This window comes from Anneissia japonica, unplaced genomic scaffold (assembly GCF_011630105.1).
Source record: "Anneissia japonica isolate Jap-2015-1 unplaced genomic scaffold, ASM1163010v1 scaffold288275_len480233_cov166, whole genome shotgun sequence".
NCBI lineage: Eukaryota > Metazoa > Echinodermata > Crinoidea > Comatulida > Comatulidae > Anneissia > Anneissia japonica.
Genome location: NW_022738306.1, coordinates 221,842 through 228,827, shown reverse-complemented (window position 1 = coordinate 228,827; position 6,986 = coordinate 221,842). Strand labels below are relative to the sequence as shown.

General features: G+C 31.0%; 1 protein-coding gene across 1 annotated transcript in view; it reads right to left on the bottom strand.

Moving 5' to 3' along the window:
• Nucleotides 1–788: 788 nt before the first annotated feature.
• The window catches only part of LOC117117524 (G protein-activated inward rectifier potassium channel 3-like), a 20,601-nt gene continuing 14,403 nt past the window's right edge, over nucleotides 789–6,986 (bottom strand). Inside the window, exon 2 of the mRNA XM_033261827.1 lies at nucleotides 789–6,189. The gene's annotated coding sequence lies outside the window, so the exon portion shown is untranslated. The remainder of the gene's footprint in view (nucleotides 6,190–6,986) is intronic.

Sequence of the window (6,986 nt, the reverse complement as noted above, 5' to 3'; positions counted from 1 at the left end):
GTGTAGTAATTGACCTACTTGATTTGGATAAAAGATAAGCCCACTAGACACTAAATTTCAACTGAAGAAAAAATGCATCCTAGTTTCTTAAACAGTCATTTTAAATTTGTTTTGTATTGGCTTGGTAATTTAGTGAAGAAGTGAATATATGTCCTAGGCAAGTGTATGGAACCTTTAGTCTGATTTTCTGCAAAAGCTCACTAAGTGTAGTAATTGACCTACTTGATTTGGATAAAAGATAAGCCCACTAGACACTAAATTTCAACTGAAGAAAAAATGCATCCTAGTTTCTTAAACAGTCATTTTAAATTTTACACTAAAGAGAAGAAATAATGTAAACTATCATTAACAGTTCCTGAGTTATGTCAAAGAGAAAAGTAGGTTTAGTCTAAACATACAGGTGGAATTTAGCCCTTTTTTTCTATTCAAAACCAAAGTAACTTGTGGTCTGTCAAAAAGTGGTCAGATTGAAAACTGACTAACTGTACCAGTGGCTACTGTACGCCCCTGATAAAATAACATCCAAAACAAGTCTTATGTTTTATTAGGCCTGTATTGAAAAAATGTAAACTTTTCACAAAACTCGGCCAAACTTTTCAAACGTTATGGCCAGGCGAATTTTGATACGGCCAGATTTGAGGAATCTGGCTGTCAAAAAGGCCAAATGGCAACCCCTGGTTGTAATAATGTTGTTCAATATGTATAGCGCCCTCTAGACAATAAGGACTTAAAACTTTCCAAAACTTTTTTTGTGGACCAAAATGAATAAAACACACAATAACAAATTATAGCAAGCAACTAGTTTATTAATGTAACATAGTTTTTAATACACTACACAAATTTTCAGGTACAGGTTTCTGAATTCTTGTATCCAACAAGAGATATAAACACATACTTTTGAGTATTTTGTAATTCATTACTTTTTTTTCACATAATTGCACAATTGAAAATCATTGAGGCTGAAAGTTGTTAGAAATTTTGGCAACCCCATTTACATTTATGGGTCTCGCCCATAATTGACTCAGGACTGGCCCAGGATTGGAAACTGCAATTTCTACAACACAAACATTTGCAGTACACAATGACATTGGCGATTACTACAATTCATTTATAAAAAGGCAACATCATTCAAGATATCTTTATTTGAACTGCAATGGGATGAAGAATTGGTAAACAAAAGTGAACTTTGTGTGATGTTATAATTTAATCCCTATAACATGACATTTGTGATTCAGGGTTTTATACATTTTGATTCTCAGATGGACCATAATGTGTAATTTAACATGACTGAGCCTGGCTAAAAATGAATAATTTTGGACTCGCTCTACCAACTAAGTATAAATGATATCAGAGTAATGTATACTTTGATAATTTAAAAAATATATTCAGATTGCACAAATAAGTTGGCCATCCGCAAACTACTTACAAACTTTCAGAAACACGGAACAAAATATTCAATTTGATAAATGTTAGAAAAACATGGATTTTAGAGTTGAACCATCTTAAGTTATAATTTATATTTTTGTGGAATAGCAAGCTGAAATATTTTTAGCACTTAAATGGATCAAAATAATCTTAAGCACTTCTAGTATTTCTGTTGAGCAGCTTAGGTAGCCCGCCAGAAAGGAAGAACTTCATGATCATGCTTGGCATACCGGTATTTATAGATCTTGAATGTTATAGTAGTAAATATTTTTTGAGAATATTGCGAAGTAATTGATGCAGACCTTTTTTTGTAATTTTTAATTTTTTACATAGGAAAAAATAATATGAAAATCAAATAATTTTACAGTAAAATTTTCATCAAGATCACTACCTGAGATTAACAAGCAAGTTGACCTAAAATTCTGGCATCAAATTTTTTACCGGAATCTCAAATATAGTATTGACCACGTATACTGACTTTAAATAAGTATTTTGCACTTTGACATAAATAGTAAAAATTTGACATGAACTTTTTTATTTTTAAAGTTTGACCTCAGACCCTAATCCATTTTGCAATTTGACATGAAGGAAATTTGTTATTCAACCTCAATACTGTATCAGCTTTTGCACTTCGTCCTTAACATTAACATCATTTTGAATTTTAATCCCAAAAATTATGGAGATGAATTGATATTATACATATTTTTACACTCAAAAATTAAATTGCATTAAATTTGTTTTGTAGTGGATTTAAAATATACTACCGGTATATCAAATTAGATTAATGTTCATGGATGGAATGACGCAGCTTCCAAAAAAATATTTTCATTTTTGATTGATTTGCATATTATAGTTTTTCTTGACCCAAATTACAAAAATATAAAAACCTTAATGCTTTAAATAATTTTACATTAATTTTTCTAATGTGAGAGATGGCACGAAAGTACTGAGTACTAGTATATGCCTATGAGTTAATACGCAAGCAAGCTTTTTAATAGACACATTCTGCTAGGTTGGTCACGTAATGGGTATAAATTGTAAACGACATCTCAACTGATGCTTGGTAATGGGAAACTGCGGAGTGTTTCTGTTGTAAAGCACATTGATGTTGAATAGTGTTGGTTGGAATGCCAGTAAACCATACCAAATTGATTAGAAATTGAAAATTTTGCCATATTGGTTTGCGAATGCTGCAAAAGTTACTGGTCCCAAACATTGAGACATTTCAAGGAATGCTAGGCCTAGGCCCCTGCATATATACGGCCTGTTTAAGTATGCACGAGAGTCTTTAATTCATGAACTGCGATTTTGACACATACGATTTCTAGGCCAGCTAAGGTTTACAAAGGATCACATAAATTACAAAGCACAGAGAATGGCTACAATAAGTAAATTAAACACTAATTTGAACAATTGGAATGCCTTTCCAATTGCCATTTTTTTCTCACGTTAACAGTGGGTGGTTGCTTTTGCAACATAACATTACCTTTCCCTATATTTTCAGACTGGATAGCACATAAATTATACCCACTACATGTCATGTGACCGTCTGTAAACAAAGCTTGCGAGATGTGTCTGTTAATATTTATTCAATTCCTTGATTTTATATCTGTTAACAATTGCACAAGATTTGCAAAATACTCAAAAAAGGTTTTAAATCAGGACTTTTGTTATATGATAGAATCCAAAATGATTCATATATGTTTTGGCTATTGTGACCAAATCTATAATAGTAAATTAAAAGGACAATAACATTTTTCTATATAATGGAAAGAAAGTTGCTTAATGAATGAAAAATGAAAAAAAGTAAAGTATAAACATATCAAACAGGAAAAGAAAACTTTTCCATTTTATCAAAATTCTTGTGATTATATACTGTTGTTTATCTTATCTTAATAATAACATTAAAACATTAATAATGTCCCATTTCAATCAAGTGGTACAGCATGATTACAGTAAAAATATAAAATGTTAACAATAATGGATTGTCAAAAAAAATATGATGGTACCTCATGAAATATAGTCATCTCCTTAAAGCTTCTCAAATTTAGATAATTCTTGATTTTTTAGTGAAATTATTGAAATGTTATCAATAAAAACTAACTGGTTTTTGGTGAAATAGAAAAATACAAAAAAAAAAAGATTGTCTAAACAATTTATACATTTTTTCACTGATTTGGACAAAAGTTTATAAGTTAATGGTTTGCTTCAATGGATATTGGAGCCATGTTTCAAACATGTTTCTCCTTCAATATAATAATGTCATGCATCTTTATTAACATCCTGATAAATATAATCATGCATTTTATATACAGTTTAATGCAGGCCTGCTGAACAATAGGAATTAATACTTATAACAAGAGAAGGTATTTGTGGAAGTCAATTAATTGGAATATTTAATCTCAACTTAATTTTTGTCACATTTGTTGTAGTTTCTTAATGCTGAATTAATAAAATATAAAATAAAACATAATGAAATTAGTCATTACTTTTCAATATTGTCTTTTTAGAAATTGTTGTTAATGTTCTTTTGGTTTTTTTTTTTAAAGTAAAATATTTCAAATATTTAAGGTAATTTTAGTTACAAAATAAAACATTGCATACTTTCTAGGTCAAATTTAAATTTTAAAATTGAGCTGTTTTATCTTGTCTAGATTTATTTGTATCATGAAATCGTACGTTTTTTCCCATTGGACCAATCAGCAACAAGTTTGGTTGGTTCGAACCAATCGAAAGCATACATACTTAACCCGAATAACATGTTCCGTGCGCGATGTGAACGCAGTGTTCAAAACGTAAAAACTCAACGTAGCTTAAGACTGGACTATACTTCCTAAGGTTTTGTGCACAGTTACTATCAAGTTTTATGATAAAAAAAATGTGATTTGCCCTTAATATGGCCATGATGATAGCAATATTAGACCCATGTTAAATATACAGGAATTTGCCACATAAAATTGTGTGTGAACATAACTTAAGTCTCAATGTGAGGCTTTTTGTAAAATTTTTTTTTTTTATCTTGAGAAAACAATTTTGGTATTTTATAATGTTTTTATTTATTATTATGAGTGGACTTCCAAATGATCTAAATTTTAATCTAAGACAACCTATGGTTGTCTCAAACTCAGACTTGTCCACAGTATCAAATTTTCTTTGAATAAAAACATTGTATGCCTCTAGTCATGATGTGATCAGGGGCGGATTTAGGGGGGGGGGCGGCCCAGCCCCGGTTCCCCCCCTTTTGGAAGGTAAAGAAAAGAAAAAAAAAGGAAAAAAGAAAGAAAAAGAAAAAAATGATAGCCCACAACGCCTCAAATGTTATTTTTGGGCGTTTAGAACACAAAAATTTCGGACCCCCTAGGACATTGTCGTCCTGATCGGCCAAAATTTCGCCCCCACCCCCCTTTTGGACATCTCTGGATCCGCCCCTGGTGATGTCATGTTTAGGCATGTCGCAAGAATTCAAAAATGTAATGAAAAAAAGAAAGAAAATGGTTGCATTGTTTGCTCTTTATGAGGTTTTTTAACTTGGATAGCTTTGAGCTAGCTTTTTGGTAACATTTTTGGTGTATCCACAAGGAATGGTCTAGTCATACATAATGTAACAGTAGTTTTATTTGAGTTTATTTCCTGACTCATCATATCCCTCTGACTTGGGAGCTAAGAAAATGATGGGGCAGTTTAATAAAACCACTTATTACAGTAGTTTTACTCATGTGATGAAATATGGATCAAAGCATTTAACAAATAATTGCACATTTGCGGCTTACTGTATATAATCATTTCCATTTTATATTGTTAATTCTGAAAAACTGTAGGATAAATAGATTATGAAACTCCTTCAGAAGCATCAGATCCATATCAGAAACAAATCCATATCAAAATCGCATACTTTTGTGTTGCCGAATAAAAATGGCACTTAAAAAAAATAACAAAAATTGTTATTCTATTATTCTTTTGTAAATGGCTATTGGCGAGACATTGGAAACCCGTATTAGCCTAGAATACTGTAAGAGCTCTTGATTTTTCATTACATCCGAATATTGCAACCATTTTCACACAAGTACCACACTGCCAGCGTAGTAATTGTGACAGTTTGATAACTTGTTTCTATTACTTGACCATTCCTGAAATTATTGCGCATTCAAAACTACCATATAGCTTGTGATGAGATAAATTAAGATTAGTATTATTTCTAATCTATGAATGGCTATTCCTTTGATTGTAAATTGGTTTAAAAGGTTGGAAAATAAGGAATGAAATAAGGTTGAAGTACATAGAGCAGTAGACATGTTGTTATAAAAACAAATTTTGTTCAGCCTTTTCTTTACATTTTGCATTTCATGTCATGCCAAATTCTAATTACATACTCCTTTCCAGATTTGATTCTCAAACTCTCATTTTCAAATTGTAGAAATGATCAAGAAGACTTCAGATTTGTCAAAGGTGTTTCTTTAGATTTTTACCAACATTCAGTAGCAATGGTTACATCTTGCACGCATCAACCATGCGAAGATCCATGTGATCGTGACATGCCCATGCAGGTGTGATCATCTCTATGTTCTGTTGATGCGAGGAGGTGTCTTCTGCTTCCATGCGTGGTCTTCATGTAATCACAGATCTTTTTGTGATCGTGTACTGTCTCTCATGATCATCATCATTCGGTGAGTATTATTGTTCCGCAGGTTATTTCTGCGATTTTATTTGGTCTCAACGTATCGTAGGTCGAAGTTGAATTTGGCATATTGTACTTGACATTACTTCCTAATAAAAAAAAAGAATTATGAAAAATGTGTAATGATAGATGAAAAATACAATTTAGTATCTTCATTTGATTTATTTGCATAATCATTTGATTTATTTGCATAATCATTTGTTCATTTGCATAATCATTTGATTCATTTACATAATCATTTGCATAATCCTTTGATTAATCAAGGTAATTCAACAGAAGGACGCACATCTCCGCTCTCGAACATAGCGCGTGCATACAGTCCTTTGATCTTTACTGTGGCATCGACAATCCGGTATTAGTTGCGAGTACAGCCGTCAATTATTAGTCTATGCGTGCCATTCATTTTATGGTGTTAGTTTTTATTAATTTAATTTTGGGTACTTCGCAATGTTTGTTACATCTGATTTTTTTTGACTGCGAGCTTGTTAAATGCTTCTATAAACTGTGATTTAATTTGTGAAAATTGACCAAGAAAATGAAAAGTTATAATAATAATAAATTTAACCACTGAAAATATATCAGTTATTGGCAGCCATTGACTAGAAAATCTAGTTGGCATATTACATCTCATGATTAGAATATATTATATTTAACAATCATCCTGTATTATATTATGTTGTAAATACATATTAATTAGAAAAATTAGCCATTATTTGGAAATATTCAAACTAATTTAACCATTTAAAAGAGAATCCTGCAGTCATGCATTTTTTTTTTTTTTTAGATATATACCATACCATTCCTTTCTTTTTCTCCTCCCTCCAATTAGGCTGAGCTACTTATATTAATATCAATATTAATATTAATTTTATATTATTTTTATTTT